This window comes from Gorilla gorilla, chromosome 19, assembly GCF_029281585.2.
Source record: "Gorilla gorilla gorilla isolate KB3781 chromosome 19, NHGRI_mGorGor1-v2.1_pri, whole genome shotgun sequence".
Taxonomy (NCBI): domain Eukaryota; kingdom Metazoa; phylum Chordata; class Mammalia; order Primates; family Hominidae; genus Gorilla; species Gorilla gorilla.
Window position 1 is genome coordinate 54,657,990 of NC_073243.2, and position 27,009 is coordinate 54,684,998.

At 41.8% G+C, this 27,009-nt stretch overlaps 1 pseudogene; it reads left to right on the top strand.

Annotated features, from left to right (window-relative positions):
- The first annotated feature begins 10,187 nt into the window (after window positions 1–10,187).
- On the top strand, window positions 10,188–23,192 carry LOC101152518 (adenylate kinase 4, mitochondrial-like; annotated as a pseudogene).
- Window positions 23,193–27,009: the final 3,817 nt, after the last annotated feature.

Consider the following 27,009-nt stretch of genomic DNA (forward strand, 5'->3'; position numbering starts at 1 on the left):
TTTCACTTTCAGTAACTGGGATTAAATGGACAGAGACTAAACAATTTGTGTTGTGTCTGGGCATGGTGGCTCACGCCTGTAACCCCAGCACTTTGGGAGGTTGAGGCCAGCCTGGGCAACATAGTGAGACCCTATCTCTACAAAAATTACAAAAATTAGCCGGACGTGGTGGCATGTGCCTGTAGTCCCATCTACTCAGGAAGCTGAGGTGGACCAATCACTTGAGCCCAGCAGGTAAAGGCTGCAGTGAGCTGTGAGACGTGACCACGCTGCTGCCCTCCAGTCTGGGTGACAGAGTGAGACCCCATTAAAAAAAAATTTACGTTGCTTCAAGCTTTGCTTTTATGTTTTGGGATAGTTTCCCAAATCTTTCAAAATGTTGGATTCATTAAGTTTTTTGTTGTTCAGGAGGGTTTTTTTGTTTGTAGAAATGTTGCCATTTTCTATAACTATGGTATAATATCACAATCAGGCTGTTGATACAATCAGCAATTTCATCCAGATTTCCCCAGTTTTACTTGTACTGGGTGGAGGGGGAGGGGTGTGTATTTACACAATATTATCACTTGTGTAGTTTTGTCTATCCACCCTACAGTCAAAATGCAGAACGGTTTCATCACCACAAGGATTCCTTGTGTTGCCTTTCTGGAACAATACACACACCCCTCCCACCCCACAAACTGTATTTTTTTTTTTTTTTTTTTTGAAACGGAGTCTCACTCTGTTACCCAGGCTGGAGTGCAGTGGCGTGATCTTGGCTCACTGCAACTTCTGCCTCCTGGGTTCAAGCAATTCTGTTGTCTCAGCCTCCCGAGTAGCTGGGACTACAGGTTCGCACCACCATGCCAGGCTAATTCTTTGTATTTTTTAAGTAGAAATGGGTTTTCAGCATGTTGGCCAGGCTGGTCTCAAACTCCTGACCTCAAGCAATCCACCAGACTTGGCCTCCCAAAATGCTGGGATTACAGGCGTGAGCCACTGTGCCCAGCCTCTGTATTGTATTTTGACCTATCAGTTAGTTCTCCATGTAGGCTGGAAAGTCAGATGATAGCAATGAAAAGCATGGGCTCTGAAGCATCACTGCCTGGGTTTGGATCCAGGATCTACCACCATGCTAGGTAATTTATATAACTTATCTAATTTAATGCTCACAAAAGCCCTGTGAAATAGATATTCTTATCCCTATTTTCTTTTCTTTCTTTTTTTTTTTTTTTAAGACAGAGTCTTGCTCTGTTACCCAAGCTGGAGCGAAGTGGCATGATCTCCGCTCACTGCAACCTCCACCTCTAAGATTCAAGTGATTCTCCTGCCTCAGCATCCTGAGTAGCTGGGATTACAGGTCTGCACCACCACACCCGGCTGATTTTTGTATTTGTAGTAGAGACAAGGTTACATCATGTTGGCCAGGCTGGTTTCAAATTCCTGGCCTCAAGGATCCACCCGCCTCGGCCTCCCAAAGTGCTGGGATTACAGGCGTGAGCCACCGCACCTGGCCTATCCCTATATTCATATGAGGAAACTGACCCTTAGAGAAATGAAATACAATGCAATATTTGCTCAGAGTAACACAAAAATAGACATTCCAACTAAGATACAAAACCAGGATTGTCTGACCCCAAAGCCCACGCTTTTCCCCAACAGCAAACATTAACTTTATAAGAATAAATAAATGCACCTTTGTGCATTTATTTATTTTGGTGCATTTATCTATTATTTAATAAAGGTGCACCAAAGATGCAACTTTGTACATAAAAATGATTTTTCTAGAGTAGAGTTGTAAATAATATCTGTTGGATAGAAAAGGGAATTCCAGGCCAGGCACAGTGGCTCATGCCTGTAGTCCCAGCACTTTAGGAGGCGGAGGTGGGTGGATCATTTGAGCCCAGGAGTTCGAGACCAGCCTGGGTAACATGGTGAAATCCTGTCTCTATTTAAAATAAAAAAAAAACTAGCCAGGTCTAGTACTGTGTGCCTGTAGTCCCAGCTACGCGGTAGGCCAAGGTGGGAGGATCACTTGAGCCCGGGAGATTGAGGCTACAGTGATCCACTGTGATCTTGCCACTGCACTATGTCCTATAACAGAGTGAGACCCCGTATTTAAAAAAATAAAAGAAGAGAGAATTCCAGAGTGTATAGTTTTATTACCCTACAGGACATTAAACAAGTTTTTTTAAAAAAATAATAGACCTTTCCTTTTTACAAGTTTTTGATTTGCTGATAAATTAGGCAGATTGTACAGACAGTTCCCATATATCCTCTCTTCCTCCACTCTTACCCCCACAGTTTCTCCTATTACTGTATTAACATCTTGCATTAGTGTGGTACATTTGTTATAATTGATGAACCAGTACCGACAAATTATTATTAACTAAATTCCACAGTTTACATTAGGGTTCATTCTTTGTGTTGTACAGTTTTACAGGTCTTAACAAACACAAAATGTCATGCATCCACCATTACAATGCTATACAGAATATTTCACTACCCTAAAAATCTAATGTGCTTCACCTATTCATCCCTCCCCTGAACTCCTGGCAATCCCTGACCTTTTTATTGTCACTACAGTTTTGCCTGTTTCAGGATGTCATATAGTTAAATTAATAATATGTAGCCTTCGTGGATTGGCTTCTTTTACTTAGCAATATGCATTCAAGATTCCTTCATGTCTCTCTGTGGCTTGATAGCTCATTTCTTTTTAATGCTATATAATACTTCATTAAATGGCCAATATCACAGTTTGTTCACCTATTCAACTATTGAGGGATGTTTTTGTTGCTGCCAGCTTTTGGCACCTATAAAAAAGCCGCTATAAACTTTGGCATGCAGGTTTTTGTATGAACGTAAGTTCTGAACTCATTTGGGTAAATACCTAGGAGTATGACTGCTGGATTATATGGTAGGAGTATGTTTATCTCTATAAGAAACCATTGGCTGGGTGCAGTGGCTCATGCCTGCAATCCCAGCACTTTGGGAGGCTGAGGCAGGTGGATCACCTGAGGTCAGGAGTTCGAGATCAGCCTGGCCAACATGGTGAAACCCCATCTCTACTAAAAATACACAAATTAGCCAGGCATGGTGGCACACACCTGTGGCCCCAGCTACTCAGGAGGCTGAGGCAGGAGAATCCCTTGAACTCAGGAGGTGGAGGTTGCACTGAACTGAGATCGCACCACTGCATTACATCCTGGGTGACAGAGCAAGACTCCATCTCAAAAAAAAAAAAAAAAAAAAGAAAGAAAGAAACTGCCAAACTATCTTCTAAAATGACTGTACCATTTTGCATATCTACCAAGTTTTTTAAAAATCTAATTTAGGTGCAGTGGCTCCTAAATTAGGTGGCTCCTAAAGTGACTGTACCATTGTGCATATCTATCAAGTTTTTAAAAAATCTAATTTAGGTACAGGTGAGGTGGCTCACGCCCGTAATCCTAGCACTTTGGGACGCCAAGGTGGGCGAATTGCCTGAGCTCAGGAGTTCAAGACCAGCCTGGGCAACATGGTGAAACCCCATCTCTACTAAAATACAAAAAATTAGCCAGATGTGGTGGCAGGTACCTGTAGTCCCAGCTACTCGGGAAGCTGAGGCAGGATAATTGCTTGAGCCCGGGAGGTGGAGGTTGCAGTGAGCCAAGGTTACGCCACTGCACTCCAGCCTGGGTGACAGAGCGAAAAAAAATATATAATGTAGTAATCTTATTTCTAGATTATTTATTTCATAAATTGCAGATATTCAGTCTCTTGAATTCTCCTGTGAACCAGCTTCACCATCTTGATGGCTCCACAATTAACAAGGTAAATAAATATTTGACATGTGCTTACTTAAATATTTGTGTTAAGGGCCATGCTTTTTATTTTCTAAAAATTATACTTTGAAAATGATAACCTACCATATTTCCCACATGAAAGACATAACCTAACATACACTACAGGAAGAAAATCTTTTGTAATTTTTCTAGCCATGGTAATGAACTTCACAGTCACACTGAGATTTCCTAAGGGTAGACTCACATGTAAACTGGCTCAATAACCCTTTTCAAAGCTAATATTTTACAAGAGCAAAAGAGTACCCGTTGAACATTCCAGGGAACTGATCCATAAATTTATTTCCAAAATGTTTTAACTTGGGAACCAATTACTGGATAAATGCTAAGTTACCCTGGTATAAATCTGATAAAAGTGAATTTTTCAAGCCACACAGTCTCCTTTGTTCAGTATATTTTTAATTTAGTGGTCTTTCTTAAGGGAGGAATTGAAATCAACCCTCTGCAACTGGGTCTTAGGCTTATCTCCAAGAAATAAAATCTCACAAGGGTTTGAGGCCTACAGTCTGAATTCTGACACTGCACAGAACTTATACAGACAGGGTAGACAGTAGAATTACAGGTCTGGTAGTGAGGGAGGCTAGGGTGCGTGGTTTGAATGTCAAGGGCGTTCTTGGGCTTGCTGCAAACCTCATTCTGATTCTTCCATTTTTTAACTGTTGAAGTGAAGTCTATTTCTCTGCAGGGTTAAGTTATTCCAGACCGTGGAGAGAATGATTCGCTCTTGCCACCCTCCTCAGATGTGGAGCCACCGGGCAGATGGTTGGCACTGTGCACATGGCACTTGCATACACACACACACACATGCACACACGCACACACACTCACACACACCTCAACTAATGTAAAGGTCCCAACATAAACATGAGTTCTCACAAGTGCTCCAAGGATTTTAAAGGCTTTGGTGCTGCAAAAAAATATTTAGTCAGCTTGTGACAGCTACAATCCTGCTCCTGTTTCAGGTTTAAGAAAAAAAGAAAGAAAGAAAAAAGGAAACCATACTCATTTCTTCCTTCCACAGCTCAGTGAAATTCCAAAAAATTAGTAAGAATCCCTTAGCTTGCCTCATTGGTAGAAATGTCTGGTTGGGACATTCCTTTGGCCACTTTCGCTGAAAACTACATACCTCTGGGACTAAAGCATCCCCACTCCAGTCTCCTGTCTCAAAACTGACTGAGAATTGTCTACAAAGATAGGAGGACTCTGTGTAAAAAGCCCCCAGAGAAAACAACACAAAACCACACCTGACCCTGCCTAGAGCTTGTATTTCCAGAGAGAAAACACAGTCTCTGAGATAGTATTAGGTTGGTGCAAAAGTAACTGCGTTTTTTATAATTACTTTTAATGGCAAATTAATATTTTTTAGCATCCCTCAGGGCCTCTTTTTATTTTCCCTGCTGAGCAGGTAACCACCTAAGGAGTGTTTGTCCCTGTTTCCATCATAGTCAAGGAAATGTGGGACATTCTTTTGCCTGTGAAATGGGAAAGTTGTCACTGCGATACAGTGTTAAGTTTCTCCGAGAGCCCATCTTTGCAAGTGAAGTGGCCTTCCTTATAGGAAATAGAAATGCTGACCAGGCCTTTTCTATCTAGGACACTTGTGCTCCTGGTCATTTTACTACAGCAGTTTGTGTTTAATTTGTTGTTTTATTTGGCAATAAGCAAGCAAGGAAAACAAGGGTATTAATAATGATAATCGTCATTTGAACTTCCTGGGTACAACATGTACTTGTACCCAAGTGCTGAATACAATTTTTAAAAAGGATTATTTGTATGTGTGCACAAATGAGACTAAAAATTGCCATGAACTTAAATCATTCATTCTCCTTTGTCCCAGAAAAACACATTTTTGTCTCCGTGGCATTTGAATCAACTTTTCTTTTCTTTCCTAATTTTGGCATTTGAAAAGATTTTATGCCATGAAACGACTTTATTTATGTATTCTGCAACCCTTGCCACAAAGCCTTAGGGCGTACCAATTAAAAACATGAGTTTTACCCAGCAAAGAACTGAAGCAATTTGATGATTTTTCATCGATGAAACAGTTTCCATTAGCAAGCTCCTTGCAAAATGATAGTTCTATTTGGCGACTCAAATGCCATAAATCTGGTTGTCTTTCTGGTTTTGCGGCGAATCCCGCCTGCCTGCCGTGGTCTCTGTTGTTGATTTAGGATTTTGGCTTGGCGGTCCTTTGTTCTTCCCTCTCATCCGTCCTTTGTTAGAAAGGTGGAAAATCAGCAAGGGCTGTAAGCGCCGAGAAAACAGGGAGTCTCCTAGCAGGAGTCTCTTGAGTGTAGTTACCATTTATGGATTATGATCTAATAATTCAAATTTCAGGGCAACAGAAGACCATTGCAGAAGTTTTCTTGGCATATTAAAATCTGCCCGCAAGAGAGTTTACCAGAAAAGGAATCTCTGAGGTGAGGACCTGACGTCCACATCTTTGCGTTGGATGGCCAACATTTCTGAGAAACACTAAGCTGTGAGGTCTTCTGAGAAATAAGCTGATGTCACAGGGTTGGACGGACCTGTTGCCACAAGATGCTAATGCTCTGGAAACCTGCCAAATGTATTGCCTGTTTAAAATGTACTCCATAGAACTACCATTTGATCCAGCAATCCCACTACTGGGTATCTACCCAGAGGAAAAGAAGTCATTATACGAAAAAGATACTTGCACCTGGGAGTGGTGGCTCACACCTGTAATCCCAGAACTTTGGGAGGCTGAGGTGGGCAGATCACCTGAGGTCAGGAGTTTGAGACCAGCCTGGCCAATATGGTGAAACCCTGTCTCTACTAAAAATACAAAAATTAGCTGGGTGTGGTGGCGGGCATCTGTAATCCCAGCTACTCAGGAGGCTGAGGCAGGAGAATCGCTTGAACCCAGGAAGCAGAAGTTGCAGTGAGCCGAGATTGCACCATTGCACTCCAGCTCTGGGCAACAGAACAAGACTCCATCTCGGAAAAAATAAAAAAAGAAAAAGAAAAAGATATTTGCACACGCATATTTATAGCACCACAATTTGCAATTGCAAAATTGTGGAATCAACCCAAATGTCCATCAATCAATGAGTGGATAAAGAAACTGTGAGATATGTGTGTATTTATATATATATATCATATATATATAACATATATAATATATATATCATATATATAACATATATAATATATATATCATATATATATAACATATATAATATATATATCATATATATATAACATATATAATATATATCATATATAACATATATATGTTATATATATTTTATATATATATAATGGAATACTACTCAGCCATAAAAAAGAATTAATTAAGGGCATTTGCAGTGACCTGGATGAGACTGGAGACTATTATTCTAAGAGAAGTAACTCAGGAATGGAAAACCAAATATCGTATGTTCTCATTGATATGTAAGAGCTAAGCTATGAGGATGCAAAGGCATAAGAATGATACAATGGACTTTGGCGACTTAGGGGGAAGGGTGGGAAGGGGGCGAGGGATAAAAGACTACAAACTGGGTGTGGTGTATACTGCTCAGGTGATGAGTGCACCAAAATCTCACAAAACACCACTAAGGAACTTATGTAACCAAATACCATCTGTACCCCATTAACCTATGGAAAAATTAAAGTAAAAAATACATAAATAAAATGGACTCCAGAGAGAAGTTGGTTAAGGGGTATAAAAATACAAGTGGATAGAAGGAATAAGTTCTAGGCCGGGCACGGTGGCTCATGCCTGTAATCCGAGGACTTTGGGAGGCCGAGGCGAGTGAATCACAAGGTCAGGAGTTCGAGACCAGCCTGGCCAACATGGTGAAACCCCATCTCTACTAAAAACACAAAAAATTAGCTAGGCATAGTGGTGGGCGCCTGTAATTCCAGTTACTCGGGAGGCTGAGGCAGGAGAATCACTTGAGCCCAGGAAGCAGAGGTTGCAGTGAGCCAAGATTGTGCCACTGCACTCCAGCCTGGGTGACAGAGCAGGGCTTCATCTCAAAAAAAAAAGTATTGTTTTATAATGTATTATAAATTGACTTGCTTACTATAAACAATTTACATACAGAAATGAATAAAGGAGAAACTAGCATTTCAAATAATCCCAATCCTACAGCTAACTATTGTGAAAAACTTGATATATATGTGTACATATATGACATATAGTATCTAATATATATCTATTACATTTTATCTATTGTTTATTGTATATACTGATTTGGCTTTTTTTTTTAACCAAATGGCTTACACTCTACATTCTACTCTGTAATTTGCCTTTTTTCCCACATAACAAAAAGTCCAGACATCTTTCAAAGTCCAGATACGTATATCTACTCTATTTGGTTTTGGGTTTTTGTTTTGTTTTGTTTTGTTTTTTGAGACAACAGGGTCTCCCTCTGTCACCCAGGCTGGGGTGCAGTGGCGCAATCTTGGCTCACTACGACCTCTGCCTCCTGAGATCAAGCAATTCTTCCACCCCAGCCTCCAAAGTAGCTGTGATTGCAGGTGTGTGCCACCATGCCTGAATTTTTTGGTAGAGATGGAATCTCACCATGTTGGCCAGGCTGGTCTCGACCTCCTAACCTCAAGTGATTCACCCGCCTCGGCCTCCCAAAGTGCTGGGATTACAGGCGTGAGCCACCATGCCTGACCTATCTACTCCATTTGTAAAATGACTACATGGTATTCCATTGCATGGGTATACCATACTTTTCCATCTAATTCCTACTGGTGAAGATTTGTGGTTTCTAATTTTTTGCCCTTATAAATAATGCAATGGGCATCCTTGCATATGTATCTTTGCACACCTGTTTGGGAAGTAGAACTGTTGGATCAAAGGATATTGTGTATACATGTTTAAATATAATCATACTAGTGCCTGTAATCCCAGCACTTTTGGGAGGCCAAGGTGGGAGAATCACTTGAGGCTAATAATTTGAGATCAGCCAGGCAACATCATAGAAAGACCCTGTATCTACAGAAAGTTAGTCGAGCATGGTGGAGCATGCCTGTGGTACCAGCTACTCGAGAGACTGAGGCAGGAGGATCATTTGAGCCCAGGGGTTCAAGGTTACAGTGAGCTGGGATCGTGCCACTGTACTCCAGCCTGTGTGACAGAGCAAGACCCTGTCTCTTAAAAATGAAAAATAAGCCAGGTGCGGTGGCTGAAGCCTGTAATCCCAGCACTTTGGGAGACCGAGGTGGGAGGATCACGAGGTCAGGAGATCGAGACCATCCTGGCTAACACGGTGAAACCCCGTCTTTATTAAAAATACAAAAAAAATTAACCGGGCGTGGTGGCAGGCACCTGTAGTCTCAGCTACTCAGGAAGCTGAGGCAGGAGAATGGTGTGAACCAGAGAGGCAGAGGTTGCAGTGAGCCGAGATCACGCCACTGCACTCCAGCCTGGGCAACAGAGCCAGACTCAGTCTCAAAAAATAAAAAAATAAAAAATAAAAGATGATAAGTATATCATATGCAATTGTGTCCTCCACTTCAGCTAAATATATCATTTCGTGATATTACATGAACTTTGTAAGTATCATTTTAATGGCTGCATAATATCCCATTCAGTGAATTAATGCTTCTAAGTCACATGAATATGACTAATCAAGTCATTAGAACTTTTTTTTTTTGAGATGGAGTCTCGCTCTGTCACCCAGGCTGGAGTGCAGTGACACAATCTCAGCTCACTGCAACCTCTGCCTCCCAGGTTCAAGCGATTCTCCTGCCTGCCTCCCGAGTAGCTGGGACTACAGGCGCCTGCCACCAAGCCTGGCTAATTTTTTGTATTTTTAGTAGAGGCGGGATTTCACCATGTTAGGCAGGATGGTCTTGATCTCCTGACCTTGTGATCCGCCCGCCTCAGCCTCCCAAAGTGCTGGGATTACAGGCGTGAGCCACCACACCCAGCCAAGTCATTAGAACTTTACTAATCCTGCAAACAGTATACATGAGATGCTTATCCCTCACTGTTTTTAACTGGTAAAACTAGTGGCTGTGTTAAAGCCACAAAACACTAGTGGCTTTAAACACATCCTGAGTGGGACTCAATGTGGCTAAAAAATGTGTCTTGTTGGAGACAAATATCTAAGTGATTTTAAATATTGCAAAATATTTGTAAAGATAGAATAAAGATCAAAAAGGTAAAAGTAGATGAAAGAGTCACATTCCATAATTTTACCAAGAATATAAACCAATATTTCAAAGATGAAAAATTATTTCTTGATAGCAAATTCAAATCACTTAAGCTGTATATTTCAGTGGAAAATATTTTTTAAAAAACAGCCATATCAGACCAACAGGAGGTTTCTGACTAAAATAGTTCATTAGCAGATCAGGAAACCACAGTGTTTTCTGATCACAATGTTTGCTGATCTAGTTTCTCATCCCTTTGTTTATGCATACATTGTTCCTGGAGACATGTCTGATGACAGCTGTAAGACCATCATCATAAAAAAAAACCTGTAGTTAAAATGCAGACTAATGAGCCTGTTTCAACATGTCTCCAAGCTGCATTAAATCACACCTTGATCAAGAATCCACTTCTGGGCTAGGCGTGGTGGCTCAGCCTATAATCCCAGCACTTTGGGAGGCCCAGGGGGGCAGATCAGTTGAGGTCAGAAGTTCAAGACCAGCCTGGCCAATATGGAGAAACCCCGTCTCAACTAAAAAATACAAAAATTAGGCCAGGCACAGTGGCCCACACCTGTAATCCCAGCACTTTGAGAGACTGAGGCGGGCGGATCACTTGAGGTCAGGAGTTCCAGACCAGCCTGGCCAACACGGTGAAACCCCATCTCTACTAAAAATACAAAAAATTGGCTGGGCATGGTGGCTAATGCTTGTAATCCCAGCTACTCAGAAGGCTGACGCAGGATAATCACTTGAACCCAGGAGGTGGAGGTTGCAGTGGGCTGAGATCGTGCCATTGCACTCCAGCCTGGGCAACAAGAGTGAAATTCCATCTCAAAAACAAACAAACAAACAAACAAACAAACAAACAAACAAAACAGCTGGGTGTGGTGGCACGCACCTGTAATCCCAGCTACTCAGGAGGCTGAGGCTTGAGAATCACTGGAGCCTGAGAGACGGAAGTTGCAGTGAGTTGAAATCGCGCCACTGCACCTCAGCCTGGGCAGAGCGAGACTACGTCGAAAAGAAAAGAAAAGAAAAAAAAAAGAATCTGCTTCTATCTAGGTGCAACGGCTCAGCCTGTAATCCTAGCACTTTAGGAGGCTGAGATGGGAGGATCCCTTGAGTCCAGGAGTTCAAAACAAGCCTGGGTAACATAGCAAAACCCTGTCCTACTAAAAATAATTTTTAAAAAATGAGCCTGGCGTGGTGGCACATGCCTGTAGTCCCAGCTATTTGGGAGGCTGAGGCAGGAGGATTGCTTAAGCCCAGGAGGTTGAGGCTACAGTGAGCCATGATTGTGCCATTGCACTCCAGCCTGGATGACAGAATGAGACCCTGTCTCAAAAACAACAACAACAAAATCTGCTTCCTAGAAACATCAAACATATTAGACCCTACAATTTGGAAGGTTGTTTTTTGCTTGTTTGTTTTTTGTTGTTGTTGTTTTTGGTTTTGTTTTTGAGACGGAGTTTCGCTTTGTTGCCCAGGCTGGAGTGCAATGCTTGAGTCACTGCAACCTCCACCTTTCTGGTTCAAGTGATTCTCCTGCCTCAGCCTCCCAAGTAGCTGGGATTACAGGCATGTGCCACCATGCCCAGCTAATTTTGTATTTGTAATAGAGATGGGGTTTCACCATGTTGGTCAGGCTGGTCTCGAACTCCTGACCTCAGGTGATGCGCCCACCTCGGCCTCTCAAAGTGTTGGGATTACAGGCGTGAGCCACCATGCCCAGCCCATGGAAGTTTTTATTAATTTGCTCTACGTAAGGCATTGCCCAGAATATGGGATTGTAAAAAATGAAAAAGTGGAACCCTTTATTCAAATAAAGTTGTGTATAGAAACCTAATATGTAAAACACTAAAGAAAAATCTGCTTTGCTTCAAGCCAGATCAGGGCTCAGAGCCCCATTACTTCAGCCCTATCTTTTCCTCTGTACAGATGCTCCTTGATTTATGATGAGTTTATGTTCCAATAAATCATAAATTGAAAATATCGTATGTCAAAAATGTATTTAATACATCTAACCCACTGAACATCATAGCTTAGCCTGGGCTGCCTTAAATGTGCTCAGAACACTTACATTAGCCTGTAGGCAAACCCATCTAACACAAAGCCTACTTTTTAATAAAGTGTTAAATATTTCATGTAATTTATTGAATACTGAGCTCAAAAAACAGAATGGTTGTACATGGGCACTCACCATTAACGTACACAGCCGAAAGCATACGGAGCCTGAAGAATGTTTAAAGCATTGAACTAACATGAATTGCTGCGTGATGAAGATGCTGCAGTGGCAGAGTCATCAATTTATCTCTCTTCTGATAAGGCTGGAAAATAGGCACTTGGGTATCCACACAGCACACTGTAGAGTTTGGGTTGTTTATCCTCCTGGTCGCATGGCTGACTGGGAGCTACATCTTGCTGCAGCTGCCCATCGTCTTGGGAGTATCATACCCCATGTTGCAGGGGGAGACTCTGTCTCAGAAAAAAAAAAAAGAAAGAAAAGAAAAGAAGAAAAAAAGAAAACAGATCATAGAGTAAGTCTTTTTTTGTTGTTTTTATTTTATTTTTATTTATTTATTTATTTTGAGACGGAGTTTCGCTCTTGTTGACCAGGCTGGAGTGCAATGGCACATTCTCAGCCACAGTAACCTCCGCCTGCCTGGTTCAAGTGATTATCTCGCCTCAGCCTACTGAGTAGCTGGGATTACAGGCGCCCGCCACCACGCCCACCTAATTTTTGTATTTTTAGTAGATACATGGTTTCACCATGTGGGCCAGTCCGGTCTCAAACTCCTGACCTCTGGTGATCCGCCCATCTCGGACTCCCAAAGTGCTGGGATTACAGGTGTGAGCCACCATGACTGGCTGTTTTTGTTTTTAAATGAGACAGATCACCCAGGCTGTTACCCAGGCTGCAGTGCAGTGGCGCGATCACAGCTCACTTCAGCCTTGACCTCTCGGGTTCAAGCGATCCTCCCACCTTAGCCCCCCAAGTGGCTGTGACTACAGGCACATGCCACCACACCAAGCTAATTTTTGTATTTTTAGTAAAGGTGGGGTTTTGCCAGGCTGGTCTTGAACTCCTGGACTCAAGCCATCCACCTTCCTTGGCCTTCGAAAGTGCTAGGATTACCAGGAATGAGCCACCACACCTGGCCACAGTAAGTGTTTTTTTAATTTAATTTTATTTTTTTTATAGAGATGGGGTTATGTTGCCCAAGCTGGACTCGAACTCCTGGCCTCAAGTAATCCTCCCACTTCAGCCTCCCAAAGTGCTGGCATTACAGGTGTGAGCTACTGCACCTAGGTGAGAGTCTTTTTTAATGCCAAGCTTAACTAAATTTAAACCAGAACAATTGTACAGTATATTCACAAGTATCATTAGACATTATGCAGTTAGTAAAAATGGTATTGAAATTAATCCATCAGGTGGATTTTAGCAATAATGTAAATATAAAGTTCCATCTATTTTTATATATTAAATATTGTGTGTTTATGTGGAGACCACCCTTATTCTACAATCCAGTCAGGGATAGTAGGTTTCATTCTGGTAGGATGAAAGAAGACTTGGGAGATTCAGAAATTTGGAAATAGAGTAGCTCCATGTTTAAGAATTGCTTTAAAAAATGAGTCCAAAGACTACCTATAAAAGAACCATCTTGAGATGCTAAAAATATAGGTTTTTCTACTTCCTCTCCAAAGACTCCCATTCAGTGTCTGGAGAGAAGCCCGGGAATCAGTGCTTTTTCAAATGGTCTCCAGGTGATTCCAGTGTGCACTCAGGCAAGAAGGTGGCAATAAGGAGTTTCAGCAAGAGATAATACGGAATTTTGGTAGTCTCCTATGAAAAGCTCAGCTGCAAGAAAGCCAGAAAACAGGTCAGCATGTGGCATCCGAGAAGTGTCATACCAGTGCTATACCAGTCCTGGGTTGCTTGTTGTTAGATTTATTCTCCAGTTCTTTCCCTGTCCAGCTCAGTGTATCAGGGGTGTCCTGACTCCTGCAGGCTGTTTCCTACGTCCCTTTATAGGCTGACTTCCAGCTGGGATTGGCTAGTGAGAGGTACTGATCTGAGTTTGGAAAGCAGAAGGGAGAAGCCAGGGTATTTCTCCCTTTTCTCTATCTTATTCTCTATCTTAGACACCTTCTTTGGCCACAATTGTGTCTTCTTCATGGTTCCAGCTTTCATCAGATAGGCCCATTATGGTTCTTGCTCCCACTAGCTGACCACAGCTCCTGGGCTCTAATTACATCTTTTTCCATCCCTCCAGCCTAGATGTGGAAATGCCTTCCTATTGGTGCCAATATCTGGGATACTTTAACATCCTCTATTGGCTTCTCAGCTACTCTGTCACCCATGTCACCAATTCCCCTCATTAAATTTTCTCTATTCTAAATACTCAGAACAGTGTCTGTTTTCCTCATTGCATGTTGGCTGATGCAGGCCCCAGCCACAGGGTTAGCTAGGGTTCAGAACCAGGTCTCCAGTCAGTCCTGGGATAGGTGGAACTGGCAGGAGCAAGGCAGGGAGGGTGCCAGTCATGCGGTGGGGTCCTTGGGTGTATAATTCAGGACTCTCCAGCTGTGTGATGAAGCTTGGTGCCTCACCATAGGCTATATCTGTGGTTTTCAAAAAAGGTCACAGGCATATAACGTCTTCTGGAAGCCTTGCTACTGGAGTATGTAGCACATAGTAGCTGCCTAATAAATATTTATTTATTAGATGCTTGTAGCTGGCAAGGGAAACCATTTGATCAGATTTAGGGAAAGAATTTGAAAGAGATTCTTTTCACATATTCTGCAAATGCTTCTGGCATGAAAAAGACATAAAAGATTATTTTTCTAAAGCTATTTATTTTTATTTTTCAGCTCCCAGAAATGTTTTTTTGAGCTGAACAATATCTTCTTGGAATCAAGTGACAGTTTTTTAAAACTAGAAAATGAGGCCTATGAACTAAGGATTTATTGTTATCTACCTGGCAATGAATATTAGTCCATAGCTTATTTTTGCAACAAATATATGTTAAATGAGATAAGTAATATCAGATAATGGTTACATTCGATTTCTACCACAGTTTTGCAGTAAAATGTTATCATTTCTAGGGAAGTAAAAGCTTAGTTGACCATGAGAACAATTAAGGCTCAGGAAACAGCAAAATGCATTGATATTAACAAGTTAATTTTGTTTTAATTTTATTTATTTATCTATTTTTTTTTGAGACAGGATCTTGCTCTGTCACCCATGCTGGAGTTCAGTGGCACAATCACGGGTCACTGCATCCTCTACCTCCTGGGCTCAGGCGATCCTCCCACCTCAGCCTCTGGCGTAGCTGGGCCTACAGGTGCACACCACCATGTCCAGCTAATTTTTGTATTTTTTGTAGAGACTGGGTTTTGCCATGTTGCCCAGGGTGGTCTTGAACTCCTAGGCTCAAGTGATCCTCCCACCTTGGCCTCCCAAAGTGTTGTGGTTACAGGCATAAGCCCCTGGGTCTGGCTACCATCGCCATTTTAATGCCCATGTTTACCCAATGTTTAGTTCCCACTTAAAAGTGAGAACATGTGGTATTTGGTTTTCTGTTCCTGAGTTAATTCACTTAGAATAGTGGCTTTCAGCTTCATCCACGTTCCTGCAAAGGACATGATTTCATTCTTTTTATGGTTGCATAGTATTCCATGGTGTATATGTGCCACATTTTCTTTATCCAATCCGCTGTTGAAGGCAACTAGGTTGATTCCATGTCTTTGCTATCATGAATAGTGCTGTGATGAGCATATGAGAGTATACATCTTTTTTGTTTGTTTTTGGGTTTTGGTTTTTTGATTTTTTTTTTTTTTAGATGGAGTTTCACTCTTTTTGCCCAGGCTGGAGTGCAATGGTGCAATCTTGGTTCACTGCAACCTCCACCTCCCAAGTTCAAGTGATTCTCCTACCTCAGCCTCCCGAGTAGCTGGGATTACAGGCGCCTGCCACCACGTCCAGCTAATTTTGTATTTTTAGTAGAGACGGGGTTTCACCATATTGGCCAGGCTGGTCTCGAACTCCTGACCTCAGGTGATCCATTCACCTCAGCCTCCCAAAGTGCCGGGATTACAGTTGTGAGCCAATGTGCCTGGCCGAGTGTATATGTCTTTCTGGTAGAATGATTTGTTTTCTTTTGGATACATACCCAGTAATGAGATTGCTGGATCTAATGGTAGTTCCATTTTAAGTTCTTTAAGAAATCTCCAAACTGCTTTCCACGGTGGCTAAACTAATTTACACTTCCATCAACAGTATGTAAGTGTTCTCTTTTCTCTACAGCCGCACCAGCATCTGTGGTTTTCTGACTTTCTAATAATGGCCATTCTGACTGGTGTGAGATGGTATCTCACTGTGGTTTTGATTTGCATTTCTCTAATAATTACTGATGTTTAGCATTCTTTTCATATGTTCATTGGCCACTTGTATGTCTTCTTTTGAGAAATGTCTTTTGACCACTTTTTAATGGGATTGTTTTTTCTTTCCACTTCTATAAATTTTATAATTAGAAAACTTAGAAAGGCCAGAAAAATGAAAATTCAATATACATTAAATAGAGAAAATCAGTAGCATACCTGTGTGCTAGCAACAACTCATTGGAAAATAGAAGTTTTTTTTTTAATATATAGTTCCAAACCCTATATATAAATAGGATATAAATAGGATTTGGAACTTCTCCGAGTATTCTTTTTTTTTTTTTTTTTTTTTTTCTGAGACAGAGTCTAGCTCTGTTGCCAGGCTGCAGTGCAGTGGCGCGATCTCGGCTTGCTGCAACCTCCACCTCCCGGGTTCAAGCGGGCCTCAGAAATAATACCACAAAGTATATATACTTTTGAGGCCTCTGTTCTGTTCCATTGGTGTATATATCTGTTTTGGTACCAGTACCATGCTGTTTTGGTTACTGTAGCCTTGTAGTATAGTTTGAAGTCAGTTAGGGTGATGCCTCCAGCTTTGTTTTTTTTTTTTTTTTTTTTGCTTAGGATTGTCTTGGTCGAGCTCTTTCTTGGTTCTATATAAATTTAAAGTAGTTTTTTCTAATTCTGTAAGGAAAGTCAATGTTAGCTTGATAGGGATAGCATTGAATCTGTAAATTACTTTGGGCAGTATGGCCATTTTCACCATATTGATTCTTCCTATTCATGAGCATGGAATATTTTTTCTTTTGTTTGTGTCCTCTCTTATTTCCTTGAGCAATGGTTTGTAGTTCTCCTTGAAGAGGCCCTTCACATCCCTTGTAAGTTGTATTCCTAGGCATTTTATTCTAAAAAAGAAAAATCCTCTAAGAAAAAGACAAACAACTAAATAGAAAAATGCACAGAACAGTTGAACAGATATGGCAAGAAAGAGGCTATCCAAGTGGCTAATACAGTAAAAGATGCTCAGCTTCATTAGTTATTAGGGAAATGCAAACCAGAGCCATAATTAAATGCCTCTAAATATCCACCAGAATGTCTATAGAGAAAAAGTACTGGTGACGATGTGGAGTAACTGCAATCCTCACACATTGCTGGTAGGAGTGGTACAAACACTTTAGAAAATTGTTTGGTAATATCCAATAAAGCTGAACATATCCACACTTTATGACCCAGAAATACCACTTCCAAATGTAATCCAATAGAAATGTGTTCATACGTTCACCAAAAGACATGGACAACAATGTGTATAGCAGCACAATGCATAATTGCCCCAAACTTGGAGACTATCCAGGTGTCCATAAAAAACAGAATGGGGCTGGGCACAGTGGCTCACACCTGTAATCCTAGCACCTTCGGAGGCCACGGTGGGAGGATTGCTTGAGCCCAGGAGTTTGAGACCAGCCTGGGAAACATGGAGAAATCTCGTCTGTACAAAAAATACAAAAATTAGCCAGTTGCAGTAATGTGCACCTGTAGTCATGGCTGCTTGGGAGGCTGAGGTGGAAGGATCGTGAGGCAGAGGTTGTAGTGAGCTGACATTGTCCCACTGTACTGCAGCCTGGGTGACAGAGCAAGACCCTGTCTCAAAAAACAAATCAAACCAAAAAAAAAAAAAAAACAAAAATAGATGAATAAATTGTGGTATTTTCATAAGATATAGAAAACTCTACAACAATGAGAATAAATAATTTACAGCTACTTGCAATAAATCAATGGATCTCACAAAAGTGATGTTGAGTGAAAGAAGTATGTACTGTATAATTCCATTGATATTTAGACATTTCAGCTGAGCCTAGTGGCTCACACTTTAATCCTAGCACTTTGGGAGGCTGAGACAGGAGGATCACTTGAGCCCAGGAGTTCGAGGTTATGGTGAGCTATGATCGTGCCACTGCACTCCAGCCTGGGTGACAGAGCAAGACCCTGTCTCTTAAAGAAAAAAAAATTAAAGACATTCCATTGATATTGAGTACATAGTGTATAATTCCATTAGTAATTTGAGATGTATATAAAATTGATTTATATGTTGTGCTTTACAGTGTTCTAATGGGCTTTCTAAACAACTGTATGTTTAAATTTAGATGGCTTATATGTCTATAACACCAGCAGCTAAGTAAGCATCAAATTTGTCATTGTATTTCCCTCCTTAAACAAACCTGCGGTAAGCAGAATAATGGTCCCCCAAAGACATCCATGTCCTAATTACTAGAACCTGTGAATATGTTACTCTGTAGGGAGAGGGACTTTATAGATGTGATTAAATTAAGGGCCTTGAGAAGGGGAAATTATGCTGGGATATCGGGGTGAGTCCTATCCAAAATCATATGCATCCTTAAAATTGGAGAACCTCTCCCAATGTGGTAGGAGGGAGATGTGACTATGGAAGAATAGTTAGAGAAATGCCACATTGCTGGCTTTGAAGACGGAAGAGAGAATAATGAGCCATGGAATGAGGGCAGCCTTTGAAGTTAGAGAAGGCAAAGAAACAGATTCTCCCCTAGATCCTCCTAAAAGGAACGCAATCCTGCCAACGCCTTGATTTAAGCCCAGTGGAAAACATATGGGATGTCTGATTTACAGAACTGTAAGATAATGAATTTGTATTTTTTTGGGCAGTGGGGAGGGCAGGGTCTCACTCTGTCACCCAGACTGAAGTACAGTGGCAAGATCATGGCAGCCTCAACCTTCTGTGCTTAGGCAATCCTCCTGCCTCAGTATCCCAAGTAGCTGGAACCACAGGTACGTGCCACAATGCTTGGCTAATTTTTTTTATTATTATTTGTACAGATGGGGTCTCCGTATGTTGCCCAGGCTGGTCTTGAACTCCTAGGCTCAAGTGATCCTCCCACCTTGGCCTCCTAGAGTGTTGGGATTTCAGGGGTCAGCTAGCACACCCAGACAATTTGTATTGTTTTTGAAATACCAAGTTGGTGGTAATTCGTTGTAGCAGCAATAGAACACTGATATACCTTTCTTCTCCTGAATTTTAGTTGGAAAGGCAACATTTAAAAAAAATCTCATGCTTTCATCTCTTATGAGTTCCCACTGTCAGTAGCAGCAGCAATGATCCTATAATGCAGGAAGTTTGGCAAGATTGAGAGTTATGAACTGTATAGAATAAATCAGATATGCAAGGAGAAAAGGACACAAAGGGCTTGTCTTCAGTTCAACCCCAGTTCAACTGTCACTGGGGGTTCTGTTATGAAAACAAGCGCTGTTTCTGCAAGGTGCAGAGGCCAGGGCAATACTCCTATATAAATCTGCTCTTGATTTAACAACAAAAATACCTTCATAAATAAGGAAATCGTTCCAGTAAGTATTTGGCATGCCAATGATACTAAAAATCCATTAATGCATCTGAGAAGTGATTATACCTCCCTGAATTGGGGCCAACAAGATGATTCTTTGAGGTCTCCAACAAGAGAATAATATAACCAAGCAGAGAACTTGGCTGTTTAATTAGCAAGCCTGAAATATAATGACTTGTGAGTGTGCCAACCAATGCTGACCTACTCTCTCCACCCACATTCTCTGATAGAGACTTTGATGTTTTTCCTCCAAGAATTTTTTAAAGTGTTATGAAAACACAGCTTCAATACAAGTTTCCTAACCTACACCTACACCCTATACAGGAATTCTGGAACCATCACTTGAACTATCATTTCACACAGAGCATTGACGCGTCATTAATTGTGAATACTTGCCAATTTTGGTTGTAAATTGTTTGGCATTATTTTGTAAAGCAGAACATATGCATATCCATATTCCTATGGCTGCTGTAACAAAACACCATGGATTTGAAACAAGAGATATTTATTCTCTCACAGTTCTGGAGTCCAGAAATCCTAAGTCAGTTTCACTGGGCTGAAATTAATGTGCTGGCAGGGCACTTTGTTTTCTGCTCTTCTGTTTGGAGTCAAATCTCCCTCTGCCTCCCACTTATAAGGACACTTGTGATTGTAATTAGGGACCACCCAGATAATCCAGGATAATCTTCCTATCCCAGGACCCTTCACTTGATCACATCTTCAAAGACTCTTTTCCCATATAACAGTCACAGGTTTGAGAATTGGAATGTGGACAAGGCTAATATGCATGTGCTTCTTTTTTTTTTTCGAGTCGGAGTCTCGCTTCGTCACCAGGCTGGAGTGCAGTGGCGCAATCTTGGCTCACTGCAAACTCTGCCTCCCGAGTTCAAGCAATTCTCCTGCCTCAGCCTCCCGAGGAGCTGGGATTACAGGCATCTGCCACCACACTCGGCTAATTTTGTTTTGTATTTTTAGTAGAGATGTGTTTCACCATATTGGCCAGGCTGGTCTCGAACTCCTGATCTCAGGTGATTCACCTGCCTGGGCCTCCCAAAGTGGTGGGATTACAGGAATGAGCCACTGCACCCGGCCCTACCTTCAAACTTCTAAATAAAGACCAAAATACTTCTAATATTAAACAATGAAATAAATGTGAGCTATGCATACATTTAATAAAGATTCATAAAAACGAGATAATGATTTACCCAATTTTTGTTGTTTTTCAGATGGGGTCTCACTCTGTCCCCCAGGCTGGAGTGCAGTGGTGCAAGCATAGCTCACTGCAGCCTCGACCTCTCTGGGCTCAGGTGATCCTCTCACCTCAGACTCCCCAGTAGCTGGGACTACAGGTGCACACCACCACACCTAGCTAATTTTTTGTATTTTTTTGTAGAGACAATGTTTTGCCATGTTGCCCAGGCTGGTCTAAAACTCCTGGGCTGAAGCGATCTGCCTGCCTTGGCCTCCCAAAGTCTCTGGATTACAGGTATAAGCCACTGCACCCAGCCTACCCAATTTTTGGGGAATCAATAAGTGAAGGTGGTTGTAGTAGTGTTGGGTTAAATTAAGGAAGAAATGTTTGCAAAATGAAAAACGTAAGCAACAGCTCTTACCACCATGCAGTTAAAACACACACACACACACACACACACCACACACAAATACAATGGGTCTGCTGAGCGCTTTCAGAACATCTACTGTTGTGTATTTGTATGATTATCATAGACTCATCAGTTTTTAGTTTATAATAATTTGTATTTATTTATTTCGATTTTCCAGCCCATTTATTCCAGTTCAGGGTTAGTGCCTATCTTGTCAGTTCAGGGTGCAAGGCAGGAACCAGCCCTAGACAGGATGCCATCCCATCACAGGGCACATTCATACGCACACCCAAACTCACTCAGACCAGGACCACGTAGAGACATGCTCCTTCACCTCATGCGGACATTTTTGGGATATGGGAGGAAACTGGAGCCCCAGAGAAAACCCAGGCATATATGGGGAGAACGTGCAAACTCCACACAGGCAGTGGCCCCAGCTGGGTGTCAATTTTTTTTTTTCTCATCAACATTATAATGGAATGAGGTTCTTCAAGGATCTGCTGTATGAGACTAACCCAGAGTAATTTTTCAAATTACTAGATTTAATGAATCAGAATTTCTAAGAAATATGCTGGATAATCTACATACTTAACAAGCATCCCAGGTGATTTTTCTCATTAGGGAGATTTGGGAAATTTCTAGATGAGTGCTTCTCTAGAGTTAATGTGCATAGGAATTACCTGAGATCTTGTTTAAAATGCAGTTTTAGGGCTGGGCGCGGTGGCTCACACCTGTAATCCCAGCACTTTAGGAGGCCGAGGCGGGCAGATCACCTGAGGTCAGGATTTCGAGACCAGCCTGGCCAACATGGTGAAACCGAGTCTCTACTAAAAATACAAAAATTAGCTGGGCATGGTGGCGCATGCCTGTAATCCCAGCTACTAGGGAGGCTGAAGCAGGAAAATCGCTTGAACCCAGGAGGTAGAGGTTGCAGTGAGCCGAGATCGCGCTATTGCACTCCAGCCTGGACAACAAAAGCAAAACTCTGTCTCAAACAAACAAACAAACAAACAAACAAACAAAAAACAGCAAAAGCGGAGGGTGCTAGAAGTAGGGGGCCTAGAAATAAAATTCCCGGGGCTCCCTCTGGGGCCGCGGTCTGGCATTTGGCTGCCGCGCTCCTCGCGAAGGCAGTGGCTTCCAAACTCCTGCGCGCGGTCATCCTCAGACCCCCCTGCTCGGGCAAGGGCACCGTGTGCCAGAGGATCGCCCAGAACTTTGGCTTCCAGGATTTCTCCAGTGGGCACTTCTTGTGGGAGAACATCAAGGCCAAAACCGAAGTTGGTGAGATGGCAAAACAGTATATAGAGAAAAGTCTTTTGGTTCCAGACCATGTGATCACACGCCTAATGATGTCTGAGTTGGAGAATAGCCGTGGCCAGCACTGGCTCCTCGATGGTTTTCCTAGGACATTACGACAAGCCGAAGCCCTGGACAAAAATCTGTGAACTGGATTTAGTAATTAGTTTGAAGATTCCATTTGAAACACTTAAAGATCGTCTCGGCTGCTGTTGGATTCACCCTCCTAGCGGAAGGGTATATAACATGGACTTCAATCCACCTCATGTACATGGGATTGATGACGTCACTGGTGAACCGTTAGTCCAGCAGGAGGATGATAAACCTGAAGCAGTTGCTGCCAGGCTAAGGCAGTACAAGGATATGGCAAAGCCAGTCATTGAATTATACTAGAGCCGAGGAGTTCTCCAATTTTCTGGGACAGAGACGAACAAAATCTGGCCCTATGTTTACACACTTTTCTCGAACATGATCACACCTGTTCAGTCCAAAGAAGCATATTAACCCTGCCCAATGGAAGAACCAGGAAGATGTGGTCATTCAGTCAATTGTGTGTGTAGTATTGGTGCTGTGTCCAAATTAGAAGCTAGCTGAGGTAGCACTTGCAGCCTCTTTTCTAGCTGAAATGGTGAACTGATAGGAAAACAGATGAGTAGAAAGAGTTCCCGAAGAGGCCCTCCTCTGCCTTTCAAAAGGAAGGTCACCTACACGTGTTTAACGTGTCTCTGCACGTCTCAAGCCCTTCACAGGAGAACAAGTACAGTGTGGATTTCAAACGGGGTGTAACCTCAGTTCCAGCTGATTTTTGACAGCTATGTTGTTGCTGTGGTATCCTTTTTTTACACGTGATGATGGTGGTTTCTGGTTCCCCCCATCCCCACAAAGGCTGTTGTACCACAGCACCTGGAAGCCTGAGTCCGTTAAGGGCTCTAGCCCAGATTTGTCCCAGGCTTTCTGCTGTGTGCCTCCCTGGTGACAATGAAATTAAGGCTACTTACTCTCAGTGGTTGTTTCTCTGCTCTTGAGTGACTGTGTCCACAGTTCACTTTTTTTCCAGTAGGAATAACTCCTTTTCTGCATCCATGCTCCATAGAGTCCCTCCCTTTCAGACATCCTGGGATGAAAGAATTTGGCTTCTATTTCTTTTTAGACTGCATTTTTTTTTTTTGACATCTGTTTTCACTCTTAGGCCATTAAACAAAACAGGTAGTTATCGCTCTTATCCCTCTGAAATTCTTCTAAGAACTGAGTGAGGGGACTGTATTGAATCTCTGTATGCACTGGGAACTGAGCTATGAAGAGGATCTTCTTTCTGAAGAGGATCTTACTAAACTGCTGGTCTAACACTCATGGATTGACACTGTTCCTTTCTTTTATTGAGAGAAAAATTAAACCCCTAAAAATCGTTTGGGAACTCCCTAAAGTATTTTGGGAATCCTCAAAAAACATGGGAGGTATAAGTATTTAGCTACATAAATGTTGTAAGATCACATCTTATGTGTAGAAGTGATAAGATCATTTGGAATTACTGGACTAGTTGAATAGTTAAGGTTTCTATTCAGGACAATAAAATGTATTTTGAAAGTGCTGCTAACTATTGATGCTGACAGTGTTTCACTCCTATCAGTGACTCAAATATATTATAAATAGGTGGTAAAGGGAACAGAGCCTGTGAGGTTAAGTAGAATGTTGTGCTAGCTGTGCCTGGACTGAATATAACAGCTTTACGATTATGGGAAAAGAAAATCTTTATTATTTTTTTTCCATTCCAAAGATTCATCCTACAGGGTGGCCATAAAGTCTAGAATTAGATACAAATATTTTGTCATTCATTATAACATAATATCAATAAACCATTTGTTAAAAGATTTGCCTGGTTTCCAGAGTTGGTGGCCACCTTGAATAATTCTTGCTGTGGTCTGGGAAGGACAATGAAATTTATTCCTGCTGCCTTAAAAATATGTATCCCTTCTTCATGCATCATAACTGTCCCCAGTGAGTGTCCTTTACTATTCCTGAGAGTGACTCCTGTCTAACTTTTCATACTGGTGAGAAGAAAAGGAGCCTATTTTAACACTTCAGTGGTGTCGAAACACATTACTTACTTTCTGAAGATGTCTCAGTGAATCCTCAGTCAATTCACTGCCATATGTAATCTGTATGATAATGAATGCATCTTCCTTCTAAGTACTGCCCAAGCACTTGCCAGCTGCTCTCGCATTGTCCCTTCATGTGAATATTTTTTGGTTACTTTAGTGGAAATATAGACAAGTCTCCTCCCCATCCTCTCAAACATAATGAGATTGTTTACTTTGTAGGTTTATATAATGAAAATGCCCAGTCAGATCTATGAATCGTTGGTACATTATATTGCCTCTGAGCACTTTAGAATGTAGAGTTGCAATTGAATGGCCATTTGTGGAGATGGGGTGCATATCATATGTAGATAAAGCTCAGGTCTCCTGGGGAACCAGTTATAGAGAAAAATAAGTCTGATACAAGGAAAATTTCATGATTTAGAGTATTTCTAACATAGAGAAAATTTCCACAAACTAGGAAACGTAGAGAGTTAAAGTTATTCTATAGAATACCCAAAAGAGGAAAGTCTGTGCTTTTTTGGAAAAAGGAAAATCTCCAAACTTCTTTCTTCACTTCCCTCTGTGTTTAACTGACCCTCCAATGTGATCACTGCCTTAGGAGTTTTGGAGAAGTACAGGAAGTGGCCCGATCCCTGCTTCCATACTTCACTCCTCTATCTATCCTTCCCTCCCTCTTTCCTTCCAGCTAAATAGACAATTCTAGCCAACACTGAGTCACTCGGTAAGTCTCCAGTGTGTGTGTTTGCTGAGATTGTCTAGCAGTTGAGGATCTGTGCTGGTTTAGGTGAGACCAAATAGAGATAAATATCTTTTCCATGGTCTTTGAAACATAATGTTTATTTTGTGGTCAATGGCCTTAAAAAAATCTATTTCTGGTTTTCTTCAACAAATTCACTAGTTTTTCCCTTAAATGATTTTGTAAAAATTAAAATTATCTTGAAAATGTTTTGACAAAAGTAAAATTAAAGGGACATCTTTTCTTGGTTTTCCTTCTACTGCCACACATGACTGTTCTTTCACCTTTAACTAAAGAGGGTGGTTTAGATGGTTTCCAAGATTCTAACCCGACCTCGCATTCTGTCATTCTACCCAGCTCTTAATTCAGTTTGCTTCCATTATCCTAACAGGCTTCTTACTTACTTAGACCTTGGAAATGCTGCTGTGTTTAATACCCTCCAATACTAACAGACTTAAGATAGGTACTGTTTATTGAAAGCCTACTGAGTGAAATGTGCAGTTTTAGGACCTTTATAAACATCTCAATCTTTCTAGCATCCTATGAAATAGGCATGATTTCATGCTGATAAAAAAGAAGACAGGGGTCCCAGGGATGTGAAGCATCTTGCCCAGGCTTCGGCTGCTGGTGACCAGTGTAGCTGGGACTGCAGCCCAGGTTTTCCTAACTCAGAAGACTGAGCTTGTTCCTGGATGTTATTAATATCTACTTGTGTCCAAGCAACCAAGGGTCTTGAGTCTGCTTGGTTCTGCTTGTGGTCTCACATCAAGAGTAACAGAGCTAGTCTAGGCATGGTGGAGCTAGTCCATGCCTGTAGTCCCAGTGCTTTGGGAGGCCATGATGGGGAGATTGCCAAAGGCCAGAAGTTCAAGACCAGCCTGGGCAACATCACAAGACTCCATCTCTACAGAAAAATAAAAAATTAGCCAAGCATGCTGGTGTACACTTGTGGTCCTAGTTGCTCGGGAGACTGAGGCAGGAGGATTGCTTGATCCTAGGAGTTTGAGGCTACAGTGAGCTATGATTGCACCTCTGTACCCCAGCCTGGGTGACACAGCGAGACCCTGTCTCTTAAAAGAAAAGAAAAGAAAAGAAAATAGCAGACTCACTAAAGTGATGTTCACCTTTTTATGACGTTCCTTTTTTTTTTTTTTTCGTTTGCTTAAGCAAAGGAAGCTGCTAGAGGAGAGTCTTGGTCTTCCTGCCTAAGAACTCCTTTATGAAAGGAATAAAAGACTGTCAAAGTAGGCTGGGCTTGGGTCCAGGCTAATCTGTGAAGGAGGCTAGCTCATGTTCCTTACCTACCCTTTGGGTGTCCACTGGGTCGTGCCCCTGGAGCGGCCTTTAGCCTTGAGCCATGGTGCTCACACATAGGCTTTTGAGCTCCTTGGAGCTATCCAGACCCTGCTCACTTTTCTTTCCAGAGATCAGAACAAATCACTCCCTCACTCCTACTCCAAACAAGGTCTTGTTGATAAACTAGTCCTTCTCAAAGTGCTGGTAGGTAAACCAGCGATGATGGAGCATCAGACACAAGTTAACTCCTGACTTTTGTACCACTGTCTC